The 20,578-nt window shown below is 37.1% G+C and overlaps 1 pseudogene; it reads right to left on the reverse strand.

Annotated features, from left to right (window-relative positions):
- Positions 1 to 1,300: 1,300 nt before the first annotated feature.
- Positions 1,301 to 8,380, reverse strand: LOC131491183 (tRNA selenocysteine 1-associated protein 1-like; annotated as a pseudogene).
- Between the last annotated feature and the right edge of the window lie 12,198 nt (positions 8,381 to 20,578).

The following is a 20,578-nucleotide window of genomic DNA, read 5'->3' on the forward strand; positions in this document are numbered from 1 at the left end:
TTGATTTTTCCATTTTGCCTTTCATACTGTTGATTTTTCCTTTGCCATGCAGAAGTTTTTTGTGTGATATATTCTGACTTATCTATTTATGCTATTGTTCCTTGTGTTTCTGATGGTCATACCCAAGGAATCAGTGCCAAAACCAATGTCACAAAGCTTTTCCTTTATGTTTTCTTCTAGGAATTTTACAATTGAACATCTTCCTTAGTCTTTATTTTGACTTGATAACTGTGTATGGTGTAAGAGGAGGGTCCAGTTTCATTCCATTGCACGTATATTTCCAGTTTTCCCAGAATCATCCTCCCTAATGTGGCAATCTTGTTGTAAATCAGGAGACCACATACGTATGAATTTATTTTTGAGCTCTCAAGTTTGTTCCACTGGTCTACAGGTGTGGTTTTTGTCCAGTATCATACAGGTTTGATTACTGTACCTTTTTCATATGTTTTAAAAATAGGGAAGTGTGTGTCCTGAAGCTTTTTCTTCTTTTGGTCAAGGTTGTTTTGGCTATTTGGGGTCCTTTTTAGTTCCATAGAATTTTAGGAATATTTTTCTTTGTGTGTGTGTGTGTGTGTGTGTGTGTGTGTGTGAAAAGTGCCATTGAAATCATGATAGAGATTGCATTGAATCTGTACATTGTTTTGGGTAGTATGGACATTTTAACAACAGTGAGTGTTCCAAGCTATAAACACAAGATACCTTTCCATTTATGTGTATCTTTTAAAAATTATTTTTATCAGTGTTTTGTAGTTTTCAGTGTACATGCTTTTTGCCTCCTTGGTGAAGTTTATCATTAAGTATTTTATTCTATTTAAAAAAATTTAATGTTTATTTATTTTGAGAAAGAGAGAGTCAGAGAGAGAGAGAGACAGACAGAGAGAGAATGAAAGCAGGGAGGGGCAGAGAGAGAGGGAGACACAGAATCTGAAGCAGGCTCTGGGCTCTGAGCTCCTGACACGAGGCTCAAACTCACAAACCATGAGATCATGAGCCGAAGTTGGTCGCTTAACCAACTAAGCCACCCAAGCGCCCCAGTATTTTATTCATTTTTATGATATTGTAAGTGGGATTGTTTTCTTTTCTTCTTTTTTTTTCTTTTTTTTGGAACTTTGTTCAAACATTATGAATTGGTCCTTTGGTTTTCAAACTCACATGTCTCACTGTCAAATGAAGGCAGCAGTGTTTCAGGAATAGTCATAATCTCAGACTAGTCAATTACTAAACTCTTACAAATTATTTCCCAAAAGTTAAAGTTTTCCAATATTTGTTGTTGTTGTTGTTGTTGTTGTTGTTGTTGTTGTTAAAAAGAGTCTCTCATCTTCCTCACATAGTCCATTTTGGCTTGTCCTGTGTCCTGTCTGAAGACACTGTCCAGGGGCTGCTAGTTATGGTCCATCAGTGCATCCTACAGGTCCTCGCTCTGGTCCATGAGCTCCTTGTTGGCTTCAGTCACATCCAGCTGTGGCATGGGGTCCTCCAATGTGTCATCCCCAGCTTCTTCATATGTCTACATAGTGCTCTGAGTGTAACAAACTAGGGACAGTTGTAGCTGTAGCTGCCTCTGTTCTGGTCATGCCCCAGTGGGTGTAGTAGTTCTGCTACTGCTGGTAATGGGGGTTGTAGCTGTTAAGTATTAACTCTGATTCTACCTCACTGACTTCACTTGGCTCACATGGGGATTGCCAGACTCCTCAGCCACACTGGTTTAGATGCCAGGCTGACTGCTCCCTGGTACTCGGTCAGGGCTCACTTCTGTTTCAGTACATCTGCAACTGTGACAAAACCATAGCCTTTAGACATATCTCTTTGGTCCAAAACTGCCCTGACTCCCCAAAAGGAGGGGTAGACTTTGACGAAGAATTCATACAATATGCCATCATCCACATCTGGGTCAGGTCCCTCACAAAGAAGAAATACTCAAGGCTGTTTTCTGGTTGTTTCCAATAAGTGTCATAGTTCAGTTAAAAACGTTCTGCCTTGGCAAAAAAAAAAAAAAAAAAAAAAAAAAAAAAAAAGCCACAGCTTTTTATTCTGTATAAAATGAAGGTAACCATTAAGGGCACTGCCAGCTCCATGATTCTATGAACCCAGATGTGCCAGCCTGGTACAGCTGTAAGCTAAGTAAAGGTGTAGGTCCTGGAAGGGGCTTCCCATTAATTTCATGCAAATGTTTCTTGGCTGTGGCCAAATCTGTGAATTTTTTATAAAAAAAGGAGCCAGCTAGGATTCCAGTGAAGTGGGATCAGATAATTCTGATGCTCATCATTGTATCCCCCTAGATGGCAGGGATTGTGGAGATGAAATTCTTATTCATGTAGAGCTTCAACTCATCTATACACAGGCTGGCCTCTATGCTTACAGTCTGGCTGGGATTGTGTGAGCTAAAAAGGCCTGCATGGGCTCCATCCCTTGGTCTGGAGAAAGAAGAAATGGGCTTGTTTTCTTAATTTATTTTGTTGTATAATTCATTATTACCATATAAGCTTCACATTATTTCTGTATTGTGATTTTGTGTCCTTTGACCCTACTGAATAGGTTTATTAGTTCAAATAATTTCTTTTGTGGACTCTTTGTGGCTTTCTGTATATTAATTCATGCCATCTGTGAACAGAGAGGATTTTATTCTTCCTTTCTGATTTGGATGCCTTTTATTTATTGTCTTGGCCTAATCACTCTTGCTAGGATTTCCAGTGCTATGTGTTTTTAATTTAATTTAATTTAATTTAATTTAATTTAATTTAAATTTAATTTAATTTAATTTTACTTTATTTTATTATTTTATTTTATATTTTATTTTTATTTTTTGTTGTTTTCATTTTATTTTTCATCGTGATAAGAGTACTCTTCAATCCCCATGTCTCATTAACCCCGGTCTCCCACCCTCCTCCCCTCTGGAAGCCATTAGTTTGTTCTCTGTAGTTTAGAGTCTGTTTCTTGGTTTGTCTCTCTTTTCTTTTCCTTTACTGTTTTTGTTCCTTAAAATCCACATATGAGTGAGATCACATGGCATTTGTCTTTCTCTGGCTGACTTACTTCAATAAGCATTATACTTTCTATCTCTATCCATCTTGCTGCAAGTGGCAAGTTTTCATTCTTTTCAATGGCTGAGTAATATCCCAGGTTTCTATCATGAATGGATGTTGTTCTTTGTCAAAAGTGTTTGCTATATCTGCTGAAATGATCATGTGGTTTTGTCCTTTTTCTTTTTGATGTGATTATCACTATGGTTGTTATGAGAATATTAAGCCACTCTTGCATCCCGGGAATAAATCTCAATTTATTGCGGTATATGATTTTTTAACTATATATTGTTGGATTCAGTTTGCTAATATTTTGTTGAGAACTTTTGCATTTATATCCATGAGAGACACCAGCCAATGGATCTCTCTCTCTCTCTCTCTTTTTTTTTTTTTTTTTTTTTTTTTGTGGTGCCTTTATCTGGTTTTGGTATCAGGGTAATAATAGTCTTATAGAATAAATTTGAATGCATTCCTTCCTCTTGTATTTTTTTTTTTTTGGAATCACTTAAAAAAAGTGAGCATTGATTCTTTTTTCATTATTTGGTAGAATTTGCCTGTGAAGCCATCTGACTTTTGTTCACTGGGAGATTTTTTTTTTTTTTAAATTTTTTTTTCAACATTTTTTATTTATTTTTGGGACAGAGAGAGACAGAGCATGAACGGGGGAGGGGCAGAGAGAGAGGGAGACACAGAATCGGAAACAGGCTCCAGGCTCCGAGCCATCAGCCCAGAGCCTGACGCGGGGCTCGAACTCACGGACCGCGAGATCGTGACCTGGCTGAAGTCGGACGCTTAACCGACTGCGCCACCCAGGCGCCCCAACTGGGAGATTTTTTATTACAGATTCAATTTCATTGTTAGTAACTGGTCTGTTCAAATTCTTCTATTACTTCCTGCTTTAGTGTTGGTAGGCTATATTTTTGTAGGAATTTATTCATTTCTTCTAGTTGTCCAATTTGTTTGCATTTAGTTCTACATAATATTCTCTTAAAATTGCTTGTATTTCTGTGGTATTGGTTGTTATTTCCTCTTTCATTAGTAATTTTGTTTATTTGAGTTATTTCTCTCTCTCTCCCTCTCTCTCTCTCTCACTCTCTTTAATGAGTCTTGATAGAGCTTTATTAATTTTGTTGAATTTTTCAAAGACCAAATCCCGGTTTCATTAATTTGTTCTATTGTTTTTCTTTTTGCTTGCTTGTTTGTATATCATTTATTTCTGACCTAATCTTTATTACATCCTTCCTTTTTCTGGGTTTGGGACTTTTTTTTCTAACTCGTTTAGGTACAAGGTTAAGTTCCTTATTTGAGATTTTTCTTCCTTCTTCAGGTAGGCCTGTGTTTGTATAAACTTCCCTCTTAGAACCACTTTTGCTGCATCCCAAAGATTTTGGACCATTGTGTTTTCTTTTTCTCTTTTTAAACCATTAATTGGTTGATTGATTGATTTTTGTTTCGAGTTTTTATTTGAATTCTAGTTAGTTAATATATAGGGTAATAATGATTTCAGGGGCAGAATTTAGCAATTCATCACTTATATGTAAGTGCTTATCACAACAAGTGCCCTTCTTAATATCCATCACCCACTTAGCCTATCCCCCGCCCACCTCTCCTGTAGCAACTCTCAGTTTGTTCTCTATAATTAAGAGTATCTTATGGTGTGGGGTTCCTGGGTGGCTCAGTTGTTTAAGGGTCCAACTTTGGCTCAAGTCATGATCTTGTGGTTTGTGGGTTCAAGCCCCACATCGGGCTCTGTGCTGACAGTTCAGAGCCTAGAGCCTGCTTTGGATTCTGTGTCTCCTTCTCTTTCTGCCACTCCCCCTGCTGCTCTCTCTCTCTCTCTCTCTCTGTCTCTCTCAAGAATAAATAAATGTTAAAAAAAATTTTAAAGTCTTTTATGGTTTCTCTCTCTCTCATCTCCTTTCCCCACATTCATTTGTTTTGTTTCTTACTTTCCACATACGTATGAAATCATATGGAATTTGTCTTTCTCTAACTGACTGGTTTCACACAGCATGATACACTCTAGCTCCACCCACATCATTGCATTTGACATGATTTCATTCTTTTTGAAGGCTGAGAAATATTGTCTGTATACACAACTTCTTCTTTATCCATTCATCAGTTGATGGAAATTTGGGCTCCTTCCATAATTTGGCTGTGGTTGGTAGTGCAGCTATAAACATCAGGGCAGCGTGCCACCTCAAACCAATATTTGTGCATCTCTTGGATAAATACCTAGTGGTGCAATTGTTCAGTCATGGGATAGTTCCAATTTTAACTTTTGAGGAAACTCCACAGTATTTTCCAAAGTGGCTGCAAGTTTTCTTCTTGTTTCTATACATTTTCTCTGATCCTTTCTTCTCTTGCTCTCTTCCATGGTTTGTTGGCTTTCTTTAGAGATACACTTGGATTAATTTCTGTTTATTCTTTGCTTATCTATTACTGGTTTTTGAATTGTGGTTAGGTTTGTACATAACATCTTCTGCATATAGCACTCTATGTACGTTGATGGTCACTTAAGTTTAGACCTAAGTTTTACTCCTCTCACTCCTAGAATTTATGTATATAGTGTCATATTTTTCCCACCAAAATTCCTTTTACTTTGTTTATTTATTTATTTATATTTTATTAAAGTCCAAATTGGTTAACATGTAGTGCAATAATGGCTTCAGGAAAAGAATTTAGTGATTCATCAAACACCTAGTGCTCATCCCGACAAGTGTCCTCTTTAATGCCCATCACCCATTTAGCCCACCCCTCCACCAACACCCCTCTGGCAACCCTCAGTTTATTCTCTGTATTTAAGAGTCTCTTATGGTTTGCCTCCCTCTCTGTTTTTATCTTATTTTATCTTTCCTTTCCTTCCCCTATGTTCTGTTTTGTTTCTTAAATTCCACATATGAATGAAATCATATGATATTTATCTTTCTCTGACTGACTTATTTCGCTTAGCATAATACACTCTAGTTCCATCTATGTTCTTGCAAATGGCAAGATTTCATTTTTTTGATCACTGAGTAATATTCCATTGTAATATATACCATAACTTCTTTATCCATTCATCATTCGATGGACATTTGGCTATTACTGATAGTGCTGCTATAAGCATTGGGGTGCATGTGCCCCTAAAATCAACATCTTTGTATCCTTTGGGTAAATACCTAGTAGTGCAATTGTTGGGTCATAGGGTAGCTCTATTTTTAATTATTTAAGGAAAGTCCATACTGTTTTCTGGAGTGGCTGCACCAGTTTGGATTCCCACAAGCAATGCAAAAGTTCCACTTTCTCCATATCCTTGCCAACATTTGTTATTTCCTGAGTTATTCATTTTAACCATTTTGACAGGTGTGAGGTAGTTTCTCATTATGGTTTTGATTTGTATTTCCCTGATGATGAGTGAAGCTGAACACCTTTTCATGTGCCTGTTAGCCATCTGGATGTCTTCTTTCAAAAAGTGTCTGTTCATGTTTTTTGTCCATTTCTTCCCTGGATTACTTATTTTTGGGGTGTTGAGTTTGATAATTTTTTTATAGATTTTGGATATTAATCCTTTATCTGATATGTCATTTGCAAATATCTTCTCCCATTCCATTGCTTGCCTTTTATTTTGTTGATTGTTTTCTTCACTGTGCAGAAACTTTTTATCTTGATGAGGTCCCAATAGTTCATTTTGCTTTTGTTTCCCTTGCCTTGGGAGACATTTCTAGTAAGAAGTTATTGTGGCTGATGTCAAAGAGGTTGTTGCCTCTTTTATCCTCTAGAATTTTGATGGTTTCCTATATTACATTTAGGTCTTTCATCCATTTTTTTTTGTATGGTGTAAGAAAATGGTCCAGGTTCATTCTTCTATGTGTCACTGTCCAGTTTTCCCAGAACCATTGGAAAGAATTTTCCTGCCTTGTTGAAGATTAGTTGTCCATACATATTTGGGTATAGATCTCGGTTTCTTTCTCAAGATTAGGGAAATTTTCACCTATTATTTTCCACATATATTTCTGCCCTATTATGTTTCTCTTCTTCTTCTAAGATCCCTATAATGCAAATATTATTACCCTTGATGGAGTAAAATGATGGAATTTCATTTATTGTGTTCTTGATCTCTGATTGGTTCTTTTCATCTCTGTGCTAAGGGTCTCACTGATGTCCTCCATTCTTTTCTCTAGTCCAGTGAATATTTTTATGATCATTATTTTAAATTCTTTATAAGTCATATTACTTTTACCTGTTTAACCCTGGTCTCTTGCTGCGGTTTGGACCTATTCTTTCATTTGGAAGATGTTTCTCTGTCTCCTCTTTTTGTCTAACTTCCTTTATCTGTTTCTGTATATTTCTCTGTGTTAGGAAATTCAGCTAATTCTCTTGCTCTTAAAGATAACAGCCTTATAAAGAGGTCTTGTAGTGCCCTGCAGTGCAGTGTCTCCTTTTCTCCAAGACCTGGGTTTCTGGGAGTGTCTCCTATGTGAGTGGTGTGTGCTGTGCTATTGAGTCTTGGCCTCTTTTTCCCTCAGGCCAGTTGTCTTCTGAGTTTCTTCACCTATTGTGGGTATGCAGTGGTCTGCTTGCAAAAGGAGAGTTGCACCCACCACTTCCGGAACTGAAGTCCTGCAAAATACGTGGGGTCAGGAAATGTGGTGTTGTAGGGTTTGTGCAGGTCTTCTGGGGAAGGGGCCCAAAGTACTGGGACTCACCCACATGTGACTTGGAAGGATGGATGTGCTGAAGTGTAGGTAGGGGACCAGGCTTGGTACAAGCAAGTTAGGTAAGGAGTGTGGGCTCCATGCTGATTCCCACAGGTGGCTATTGTTTATGCTGGGGAATGGGGAGGGGAAATGGCACCTGCTATCTCCTTTGTTACTGGAGGGGTTTCCCTATGATCCCTGTCTCTCCAGGCCATGCTTTGGGATGAGCAAATCACTCTCCTTGCCATTTGCTCCCAGAGTTTTTCAAACTGCTGGTTCTATGCTGTATCTGCACTGGCTGTTTGTTGTGCTCTCTTTTTAAGAGCAGAGATTCCACTTCCTAACATCCACACAGCTCTCCCAGAGTTCCATCCACCAATTTTGAAATTTCCAGGCTTTAAGTCCTACAGGTTTTAAGAACTAATGAAATCTGGCCCCTGTCACTTTCCAAGGCATATCTTATGGAGATTAGTCTTCCCACCTCATGGGCTCCCTGGTGTGAAAATCAGTTTTCTGCCCTTCTCCACACTACTGGTTCCCTCCCCACTGTAGATGTCCTCTGCCTGTTTTGCTCCCAGACAGTGTCTTCACCCTTCCTACCTTCTTTGATATGGCCTCTTCCTTGCCATTAGTTGTGGAGTTTGTTCTACCAGTCTTTGAGTCGTTTCCTGGGTTATTCATGCTGACAGAGGTGTTATCTAGTTGTCTCCCTGGGATGAGTTGAACTTGCAGAAATTTTTCCCTTCTTTTTTTTTTTTTTTTTTTTTTTTTGGAAGCAGTTGAGAAGAACTGGTGCTAATAATGCCTCTTTAAATGTTTGGTAGAATTCATTAGTGAAGCCATCTGTCCTTGGGCTTTTATTCGTTGGGGGATTTTGGATTACTGATTCAATCACCTTACCAGTTCCAGAAACTTACTGGTTCTTTTTTATATTTTCCATCTCTTTGTTGAGATTTTCATTTGATTTATTCATTGTTTACACAGGCCTGTTGAGCATCTTTATGATGGTTATTTTGAATTATTTTTCAGATAACAAATATATATCTGTTTCTTTAAGATTTATTTTAGGTAATTTATGTTTTACTTTTGATAGGTTCGTTTCCCTTTTTTTCTTCACATTCCTTGTAATTTTTTGTTGGTATCTATGTATTTGAAAAAATAGCCACTGGCTTGGTACAGGGAAATACCTTTACCATTCAGTTTAACTAGAGATTCTGGGGACCCCTCAAACTGTAGATGTGTCTTCTCTGGACTTGTGCATGTAGATTCTTGATTAGAAGGATTGGCTGATCTTTCCTTTCCTTTCCTTTCCTTTCCTTTCCTTTCCTTTCCTTTCCTTTCCTTTCCTTTCCTTTCCTTTCCTTTCCTTCTGTTCCCTTCCCTTCCCTTTCTTGTCTTTTCTTATCTTTCTTTCTTCTCTCTCTCTCTCTCCTCTCCTTTCTCTTCTTTTCCTTCCCTCCTTCCTTTCTTTTCTTTCTAGACCTTATGATCTCTTGCTCCCTCTAATGTTTGTCGACTGTACTCCAAACCAGCGGCACACAGCACACTACCCAACTCTCAGTAGCCCCCAGGTATCTGGATTACTCTGAGTCCCATCAATGCCAAAGTCAGGTTAGCCAAAAACTAGTCCCTTAAGCAGTCCCCTGAAAAGCTGGAACATTTGACATATGCTCCATCCTTCGCTTTCCTGCTGGGAGAAGAGGCCCTCAGGCTTTATCAGCTTGTCTGCTCTATTGCAGGTCTGCTGGAGCAGCAATATGCTGCCCAGATCTTTTTTTTTTTTGTCCCCCTTTTTTACTTTTCAATGACCTCCAAGCATTTAGAGCATGCTAAATAGATCCCATCCATACTCTGAAACAGGTGAAACAGAAACCGGTCCCTCAGGTAGTTCCTAGAAACATCAGGATATTGTATGGTCTAGTATTCTCTTTCCCACCTCAGGGTTAGATTGGGAGGTAGAAGTTTCTTCCTGGTCACGTGGTACTGTGCTCTGGGGAGGGGCTATGGTGAGCAGGGAGGGGCCACGGACTTTCCTACCAGCTCAGTGAAGCTGGTTTTACACTTATCTTGGGTATATAGGAGTCCTTTAATTAGATTCTGATTTTTTTTTTCACAAAAAGAAGTGGTCTATGTATTGTCTCCATGGAAGGAAGGAGAGTCTTAGGTTTGTTATTTACCATCTTGCTAATGTCCCAGATTAATATTTAAAAAAATATTGTCATGTGTTCATATCTTTCTTGATAAATCTCCTCCCATTTATTATATATTCCATTTATTATGTTACAAATAATACATAATTTGCAATATAAATTTATAATAAATAATATAAATTATTTTTATAATAATATTAGTAATATTATTACTTCATCATATTATTTTTCTCCCATTTGATCTCAATGCTATGTTTAGGATATTTTTATCAATGTGAAAAACCATAGTAGACTCCTTAGCTAATTATTTTTAGAACACAATATACCTAACAGTGGTTTTCAAGTTGTTTTCCTCACTAATTCTGAATAACTTTTGAAAATCTATATTCCTGTCTCACACAATTTCATTACGATAGTGGAAAATAAAAACTTAAAATTAGCATAAATTTAAATTTTACTATATTTTATATAAAATATATTATTGATGTTTTTAAAATGTGGTAGCTGAATATCTGAAGTTGTTTGGTAGTATTATGTTAAATTATTAGTAATAACAAAAATGTATGTGGAATAGTGACCATAGAGTCAGCTACATAAACTTTTTTTTTTTTTTTTTAATTTTTTTTCAACATTTTTTATTTATTTTTGGGACAGAGAGAGACAGAGCATGAACGGGGGAGGGGCAGAGAGAGAGGGAGACACAGAATCAGAAACAGGCTCCAGGCTCCGAGCCATCAGCCCAGAGCCTGACGCGGGGCTCGAACTCACGGACCGCGAGATCGTGACCTGGCTGAAGTCGGACGCCTAACCGACTGCGCCACCCAGGCGCCCCATAAACTTTTTTTTAGAATCCTCAAAATAATGTGAAAAACACAAGTATTTGTTAAATTATCTTCTAAATTCAAAGTCTTTTAGTCTAAGTTATAACTGATTACCTGAAAGGCATTTTAAGCAACAGGATACAGTATTCATATGGGTCTCTAACTACACAGACATCTGTTAGGTAATAAATCCAGGCACAAACAGATCATCAAATTGATTCAGAAGTTACATAGAGGACAATCTTATGACCCAGAATTCTAAATATCCAGAAAGTGCAAAGAGTACCCAGAAACTATATTTTATCAATAAAATTACTGAGTAATTGTAATATAAAAACAGCAGAGTTTGATATAATGCAATTTAAATGCAGTATATTAGGGCATAATTTAGTTGGAGATATGTTTGGAAGGTAAGATATGTATAATAAGTGAATGTGAAGTTATAGATTTTTAAATGGAAAAGATATAAGATATTGGTTACTTTGCCTATGAAAGCATATGAAGCCTGCACTGTTACCTAAATAATTAAGAATATCATTTATTAACTATTATAATACAGAATGTAAAGGGAATTATCCCTGTTTTAAAATAACAAATGTCAAAATATGTAATATGCTTTCAAAATTAGCGAAAATATTATTGTGATATAAAATATATAAGCCAAGGTAAAGTACAAATATATGTGGAGTAATGACCATATAGTAGGTGCTCAATCATTTAAACGCTAACACTTTAGATCATAGTAACTAAACAGCCAGTCTGGACAAGTTGGCATAGAGTTATCTATTCCTCCCATCATTCACCCTCCCACAACCAAGTATCTCAGTAAACCATTGAACTAATGCAAGGGGCAGCCATAAAAGTATTCTGAAAAACAGGAGAAAGACACGCTAGTTAGGAACCCCAGGACTGGAGGAACGACATTCAGGCAGGGCCTCCTATAACTCGTCTACCAAAAGCTGAAGGCTCAGCATCTTGAGTCTCAACCTTGCAAAAGAAGCTGGCCTAGTTAAGCTAATTCCTCTCTCAGGCTTAACTGGGTGTTCTCACATGCCCAAGTGTACCGCCAAGACACATCAACCAAAAGCCAAGCTGACAAAAGCTGCCACAAGCACATCACCTTGTTGCTTAGATCAATTCAAATGCAGCAACGTATGTAGGTTTAACATAAAAGGATGAAAATGATATATCATGAAAAAACATTAATTGCAAAGGAAAAACATACGTGATTATAAAAATATCAGATAAAGTAGACTTCAGAACAAAGAAAATCACTATAAGCATAAAGGGACATTACATAATAATAAAAAGATCAATCTATCAGGAACACATAATAATCTGAAGTGAGTAAGCAGCAAACAACAGAGCCTCAAAATATATGAAGCAAAAACTAATAGAGTTGGAAGAAGCAATACACAAATCCACAATTATAACGGAGGCGTACATATCCTACTCTCACCAAATCATAGAATTATGACAGAGGAAATCAGCAAAAATATAGAAGATCTGAGCAACATTATCAACCAACATGATTAATTGACATATATAGAACACTCTACCTAAAAAGCAGAATACATTAGAAAAAAAGTTAAAACACTCCATATCCTTAGAAATAATATAAACCACAACAAATTCAACAAATTTTAAAGAAATAGAATAATATAGAGTACATTTTTACCCGTAATGGAATCAATAAAGAAATATTGAAATCAATATATAATATAGAAATCAATATATAGATTGATTTCTAAATATAGAAATATATTTAGAATATATAGAAAATATAGAAATCAATAAAAGACATCAGTAAAATCTCTAATAATTTGGCAATTAAACACTTCTAAATAATCTATCAACGATTAAGTGTGAAAGGAAATAAAATATTCACAGAATTAAAAAATGAAAATGTAACGTCAAAAATATATGTGATGCAATTTAATGTTGAAAAGAATATTTACAGCATCAAATTCTTACACTAAAATAGATTACATTAAAAATTACATTGAAAAGATTTACATTAAAAATATTTACATTAAAAATTCAATATTTAACTTCCAGCTTCAACAAACAATAAAAGAAAGAACAAAAACGCAAATCAAGTAGAAGGGATGAAATAAAAAAGGTAAGATTTTTTTTTAAATTTTTTAATATATGAAATTTACTATCAAATTGGTTTCCATACAACACCCAGTGCTCATCCCAAAAGGTGCCCTCCTCAATACCCATCACCCACCCTGCCCTCCCTCCCACCCCCCATCAACGCTCAGTTTGTTCTCAGTTTTTAACAGTCTCTTATGCTTTGGCTCTCTCCCACTCTAACCTCTTTTTTTTTTTTTTTTTCCTTCCCCTCCTCCATGGGTTTCTGTTAGGTTTCTCAGGACCCACATAAGAGTGAAACCATATGGTATCTGTCTTTCTCTGTATGGCTTATTTCACTTAGCATCACACTCTCCAGTTCCATCCACGTTGCTACAAAAGGCCATATTTCATTCTTTCTCATTGCCACGTAGTATTCCATTGTGTATATAAACCACAATTTCTTTGTCCATTCATCAGTTGATGAACATTTAGGCTCTTTCCATAATTTGGCTATTGTTGAGAGTGCTGCTATAAATTGGGGTACAAGTGCCCCTATGCATCAGTACTCCTGTATCCCTTGGGTAAATTCCTAGCAGTGCTATTGCTGGGTCATAGGGTAGGTCTATTTTTAATAGGTTTTTTTGAGGAACCTCCACACTGTTTTCCAGAGTGGCTGTACCAGTTTGCATTCCCACCAACAGTGCAAGAAGGTTCCCATTTCTCCATATCCTCTCCAGCATCTATAGTCTCCTGATTTGTTCATTTTGGCCACTCTGACTGGCGTGAGGTGATATCTCAGTGTGGTTTGATTTGTATTTCCCTGATGAGGAGCAGTGTTGCCCATCTTTTCATGTGCCTGTTGGCCATCCGGATGTCTTCTTTAGAGAAGTATCTATTCATGTTGTCTGCCCATTTCTTCACTGGATTATTTGTTTTTCAGGTGTGGAGTTTGGTGAGCTCTTTATAGATTTTGGATACTAGCCCTTTGTCCGATATGTCATTTGCAAATATCTTTTCCCATTCCGTTGGTTGCCTTTTAGTTTTGTTGGTTGTTTCCTTTGCTGTGCAGAAGCTTTTTATCTTCATGAGGTTCCAGTAGTTCGTTTTTGCTTTTAATTCCCTTGCCTTTGGGGATGTGTCAAGTGAGAAATTTCTACGACTGAGGTCAGAGAGGACTTTTCCTGCTTTCTCCTCTAGGGTTTTGATGGTTTCCTGTCTCACATTCAGGTCCTTTATCCATTTTGAGTTTATTTTTGTGAATGGTGTGAGAAAGTGGTCTAGTTTCACTCTTCTGCATGTTGCTCTTCAGTTCCCCCAGCACCATTTGTTAAAGAGACTGTCTTTTTTCCATTGGATATTCTTTCCTGCTTTGTCAAAGATTAGTTGGCCATACGTTTGTGGGTCTAGTTCTGGGGTTTCTATTCTATTCCATTGGTCTAAGTGTCTGTTTTTGTGCCAATACCATGCTGTCTTGACGATTACAGCTTTGTAGTAGAGGCTAAAGTCTGGGATTGTGACGCCTCCTGCTTTGGTCTTCTTCTTCAAAATTACTTTGGCTATTCGGGGTCTTTTGTGGTTCCATATGAATTTTAGGATTGCTTGTTCTGGTTTCGAGAAGAATGCTGGTGCAATTTTGATTGGGATTGCATTGAATGTGTAGATAGCTTTGGGTAGTATTGACATTTTAACAATATTTATTCTTCCAATGCATGAGCACGGAATGTTTTTCCATTTCTTTATATCTTTTTCAATTTCCTTCATAAGCTTTCTATAGTTTTCAGCATATAGATCTTGTACATCTTTGGTTAGATTTATTCCTAGGTATCTTATGCTTCTTGGTGCAATTGTGAATGGGATCAGTTTCTTTATTTGTCTTTCTGTTGTTTCATTATTAGTGTATAAGAATACAACTGATTTCTGTACATTGATTTTGTATCCTGCAACTTTTCTGAATTCATGTATCAGTTCTAGCAGACTTTTGGTGGAGTCTATCAGATTTTCCATGTATAATATCATGTCATCTGCAAAAAGTGAATGCCTGACTTCATCTTTGCCAATTTTGATGCCTTTGATTTCCTTTTGTTGTCTGATTGCTGATGCTAGCACTTCCAACAGTATGTTAAACAACAGCGGTGATAGTGGACATCCCTGTCGTGTTCCTGATCTCAGGGGAAAAGCTCTGTTTTTCCCCATTGAGGATGATATTAGCTATGGGCTTTTCATAAAAGGCTTTTATGATGTTTAAGTATGTTCTTTCTATCCCGACTTTCTTGAGGGTTTTTATTAAGAAAGTTTGCTGAATTTTGTCAAATGCCTTTTGACAAAGTCAAATGCCTTTTCTGCATCGATAGACAGGATCATATGGTTCTTATCTTTTCTTTTATTAATGTGATGTATCATGTTGATTGATTTGCGAATGTTGAACCAGCCCTGCAGCCCAGGAATGAATCCCACTTGATCATGGTGAATAATTCTTTTTATATGCTGTTTTATTCGATTTGCTAGTATCTTATTGAGAATTTTTGCATCCATATTCATCAGGGATATTGGCCTGTAGTTCTCTTTTTTTACTGGGTCTCTGTCTGGTTTAGGAATCAAAGTAATACTGGCTTCATAGAATGAGTCTGGAAGTTTTCCTTCCCTTTCTATTTTTTTGCAATAGCTTGAGAAGGATAGGTATTATCTCTGCTTTGATAACGTCTGGTAGAATTCCCCAGGGAAGCCATCTGGTCCTGGACTCTTATTTGTTGGGAGATTTTTGATAACTGATTCAATTTCTTCGCTGGTTATGGGTCTGTTCAAGCTTTCTATTTCCTGTTGTTTGAGTTTTGGAAGTGTGTGGGTGTTTAGGAATTTGTCCATTTCTTCCAGGTTGTCCAGGTTGTTGGCACATAATTTTTCATAGTATTCCCTGATAATGGTTGTATCTCTGAGGGATTGGTTGTAATAACTCCATTTTCATTCATGATTTTATCTATTTGGGTCATCTCCCTTTTCTTTTTGAGAAGTCTGGCTAGGGGTTTATCAATTTTGTTTATTTTTTCAAAAAACCAACTCTTGCTTTCATTGATCTGCTCTACAGTTTTTTTAGATTTATATTGTTTATTTCTGCTCTAATGTTTATTATTTCTCTTCTTCTGCTGGGTTTGGGGTGTCTTTGCTGCTCTGCTTCTATTTCCTTTAGGTGTGCTGTTATATTTTGTATTTGGGATTTTTCTTGTTTCTTGAGATAGGCCTGGATTGCAATGTATTTTCCTCTCAGGACTGCCTTCACTGCATCCCACCCAAAGCGTTTGGATTGTTGTTATTTTCATTTTCGTTTGTTTCCATATATTATTAATCTTCTCTAATTGCCTGGTTGACCCATTCATTCTTTAGTAGGGTGTTCTTTAACCTCCATGGTTTTGGAGGTTTTCCAGACTTTTTCCTGTGGTTGATTTGAAGCTTCATAGCATTGTGGTCCGAAAGTATGCATGGTATGATCTCAATTCTTGTATACTTATGAAGGGCTGTTTTGTGACACAGTATGTGATCTATCTTGGACAATGTTCCATGTGCACTCGAGAAGAAAGTATATTCTGTTGCTTTGGGATGCAGAGTTCTAAATATATCTGTCAAGTCCATCTGATCCAATGTATCATTCCGGGAACTTGTTTCTTTATTGACCATGTGTCTAGATGATCTATCCATTGTGGCAAGTGGGTATTAAAGTCACCTGCAATTACCACATTCTTATCAATAAGGTTGCTTATGTTTCTGAGTAATTGTTTTACATATTTGGGTGCTTCCGTATTCGGCACATAGACATTTATAAATGTTAGTTTTTCTTGATGGATAGACCCTGTAATTATTATATAATGCCCTTCTTTATCTCTTGTTACAGCCTTTAATTTAAAGTGTAGTTTGTCTGATATAAGTATGGCTACTCCAGCTTTCTTTTGACTTCCAGTAGCATGATAAATAGTTCTCCATCCCCTCACTTTCAATCTGAAGGTGTCCTCAGGTCTAAAATGAGTCTCTTGTAGACAGCAAATAAATGGGTCTTGTTTTTTTATTCATTCTGATACCCTATGTCTTTTGGTTGGTGCATTTAGTCCATTTACGTTCAGTGTTATTATAGAAAGATAGGGTTTAGAGTCATTGTGATGTCTGTAGGTTTCATGCTTGTAGCGATGGCTCTGGTACTTTGTCTAACAGGATCCCCCTTAGGATCTCTTGCAGGGCTGGTTTAGGTGTAATGAATTCCTTCAGTTTTTGTTTGTTTGGGAAGATCTTTATCTCTCTTATTCTAAATGACAGATTTGCTGGATAGGGGATTCTCAGCTGCATATTTTACCTGTTCATCACATTGAAGATTTCCTGCCATTCTTTTTGGCCTGCCAAGTTTCAGTAGAGAGATCCGTTAAGAGTCTTATTGGTCTCCCTTTATATGTTAGAGCACGTTTATCCCTAGCTGCTTTCAGAATTTTCTCTTTATCCTTGTATTTTGCCAGTTTCACTATGATATGTCGTGCAGAAGATCGATTCAAGTTAAGTCTGAAGGGAGTTCCTGTGCCTCTTGGATTTCAATGCCTTTTTCCTTCCCCAGATCAGCGAAGTTCTCAGCTATGATTTCTTCAAGTACACCTTCAGCACCTTTCCCTCTCTCTTCCTCCTCTGGAATACCAATTATGCGTAGATTATTTCTCTTTAGTGCATCACTTAATTCTCTAATTTCCCTTCATACTCCTGGGTTTTTTTTTATCTCTCTTTTTCTCAGCTTCTTCTTTTTCCATTATTTTTTCTTCTAGTTCACCTATTCTCTCCTCTGCCTCTTCAATCCGAGCTGTGTTTGTCTCCATTTTATTTTGCAGCTCATTAATAGCATTTTTTAGCTCCTCCTGGCTGTTCCTTAGTCCCTTGATCTCTGTAGCAATAGATTCTCTGCTGTCCTTTATATCGTTTTCAAGCCCAGCGATTAATTTTATGACTATTATTCTAAATTCACTTCCTGTTATATTGTTTAAATCGTTTTTGATCAGTTTGTTAGCTGTCCTTATTTCCTGGATATTTTTTTGAGGGGAATTCTTCCGTTTCATCATTTTGGATAGTCCCTGGAGTGGTGTGGAACTACAGGGCACTTGCCCTGTGCTGTCTTGAATAACTTCCGTTGGTGGGCGGGGCCGCAGTCAGACCTGATGTCTGCCCCCAGCCCACCTCTGGGGCCACAGTCAGACTGGTGTGTGCCTTCTCTTCCCCTCTCCTAGGTGCGGGATTCACTGTGGGGTGGCGTGGCCCGTCTGGGCTACTTGCACACTGCCAGGCTTGTGGTGCTGGGGATCTGGTGTATTAGCTGGGGTGGGTAGGCAAGGTGCACAGGGGCGGGAGGGGCAGGCTCAGCTTGCTTTTCCTTTGGAGATCCACTTTGGGAGAGGCCCTGGGGCACTGGGAGGGAGTCAGACCCGCCAGAGGGATGGATCCGCAGAAGCACAGTGTTGGGTGTTTCGGGGGTGGAAGCAAGTTCCCTGGCAGGAACTGGTTCCTTTTGGGATTTTGGCTGGGGGATGGGCGAGGGAGATGGTGTTGGCGAGCGCCTTTGTTACCTGCCAAGCTGCACACCGTTATCCGGGGCTCAACAACTCTCCCTCCAGTTGTCTTCTGGCCCTCCCGTTCCCGAGCAGATCTGTTAACTTATAACCTTCCAGATGTTAAGTCTCGCTTGCTGTCCGAACACACTCCATCCGGTCCCTCCATTTTTGCAAGCCAGACTCAGGGGCTCTGCTTGGCCGGCAGACTGCCCCTCTGCCCTGGCTCCCTCCTGCCAGTCTGTGTAGCGAGCACCACCTCTCCGCCCTTCCTACCCTCTTCTGTGGGCCTCTCGTCTACACTTTGCTCTGGAGAATCCATTCTGCTAGTCTTCTGGCGATTTTCTGGGTTATTTAGGCAGGTGTGGGTGGAATCTAAGTGATCCGCAGGGCGGTTGAGCCCATCGTCCTCCTACGCCGCCATCCTACCAGAACTCCATGAATCTCTTTTTAGATTTCTGTGATTTGGCTTTTCACTCTCTTACTGCTATCCTTTGATGTATAGAAATTTTTAATTAAAAAAAAATAAAAACTTTTAATTAAAAATTAATTAAAATTTTTAACTAAAAAAAGTCAAATAATTATTTTATGATCAATACTTTAATGGTCTATTTCTGAAAGTTTTTTTTTTTTGAAACTTGTTTTTTACCCGAAGTTATAAATATACCCTCCTGCTCTTTTTCTAGATGTTTGTTTATATTTAAATTTTATTTCTATAATCCATCTAGAACGCACTCCTATCTAGGAGATGTGAAGTATAGGTCAAATTATTTTATTTTTCCACTTAGGTATGTAATTGTTCAATCAACATTTATTGAGCAGTCATTTTTGTGTGATCTGCACTGGTATCTTTGTCAAATATTAATTGACCACATATATGCTTATCTTTATACTCTCTATTCTGTTTCATTACTTTATTTTTGCATTTCTTTTTGCCAACAAAACAATGTCTACATTCTTATAAAAAGTCTTGATTTCTTACAGTGTAAGTCCTCCAAGCTTATCATTCAAGATAGCATTGGCATTCTAGACCTTTCACTTTCTATATAAATTTTCAAGTGTTTGTCCATTTACACAAACACATACAATTTTATTGGGATTACACCTAATATATAAAAAAAATTTAAGAAAACTGATTTCTTAAAAATATTAAGTCTTCCAAAGAATAAATATGGTATTGGTCTCCATTCTTTAAGCTCTCCTCCCATTTTCCTCAGGAATACTTTGTAGTTTTCAATGTAGTGATTTTTCACATTCTTCATTAGGTTTATTTCTAGGTATTTAAATTTTGTGTATTGCAAATGGAATTGTATTTCAATGTAAAATCCCAAATGTTGGATGCAGATATATAAAAAAAGAATTGATAATTGCTTATTGACTATCCAGCAACCCAACCTCTTCATAAATTCACTTATTAATTTTAATGATGTTTGGAAACTGTTTTGATATTTCTATGTATGTTATAACATCAGCTAGTAATGACAGTTTTGATCATACTGTCATATGTTTATAACTGTAGTTCTTTCTTCTTGCCAAATAGGAGTATAATAATGAATATATTAGTTTTGTCCTTCATTTCATGGGAAAATATTCAATTTTTCTCCTTTAAGAAGACGTGTCTTGGAAGTATTTTGAAAATAATGTTTCAAGATGAGGAAGTTTCTTTCTGTTCTTAATTTGCTTAGAGATTGCTGAATTTTATCAAATAATTTTTTCTACATCTATTTTAATAATTAATATAAATAAAGAAATATAATTTTTCCTTCAAAATTTGACTAGTAAAGCTAACCAAATTTTGGTTTTTTTTTTAATATTAAACCACCATTGCATTTGTTGAGGTTAGATAGCAGACATATGAGCATTCTTACCACATTTCTTTCAACTATTCTGCATGCTTGAAATATTTCAAAATAGAAAGTTAGGGGCAAATTGAATATGAAGTACATGGGAAAGTAGAGCTACTCATTCTTCATTAGTGTACAGTACACATGTATACATTAAGTACATTTAAATAACTACATAGGGAGAGCCATGTATTATTACATCACAGAGGGACTAGCCCTTCACAGCATATTGAGAAAGCAGACCAGAATTCGCCTTTTCTGCAGGCAGATATAGGCAAAAGAGAATATGCAATGTTTGGAAACATCCATATATTTTATTTTTTCTCCCACACATAAAAAAGTTAAATCACACCTCCTCTCCTAAAGAGAAGTGAATGAAGAGATGAATGGACTCCTGAAGTGATGTGTTTTTGAAATTCTT

Source organism: Neofelis nebulosa, chromosome 1 (assembly GCF_028018385.1).
Source record: "Neofelis nebulosa isolate mNeoNeb1 chromosome 1, mNeoNeb1.pri, whole genome shotgun sequence".
In the NCBI taxonomy this organism is placed as follows: Eukaryota; Metazoa; Chordata; class Mammalia; order Carnivora; family Felidae; genus Neofelis; species Neofelis nebulosa.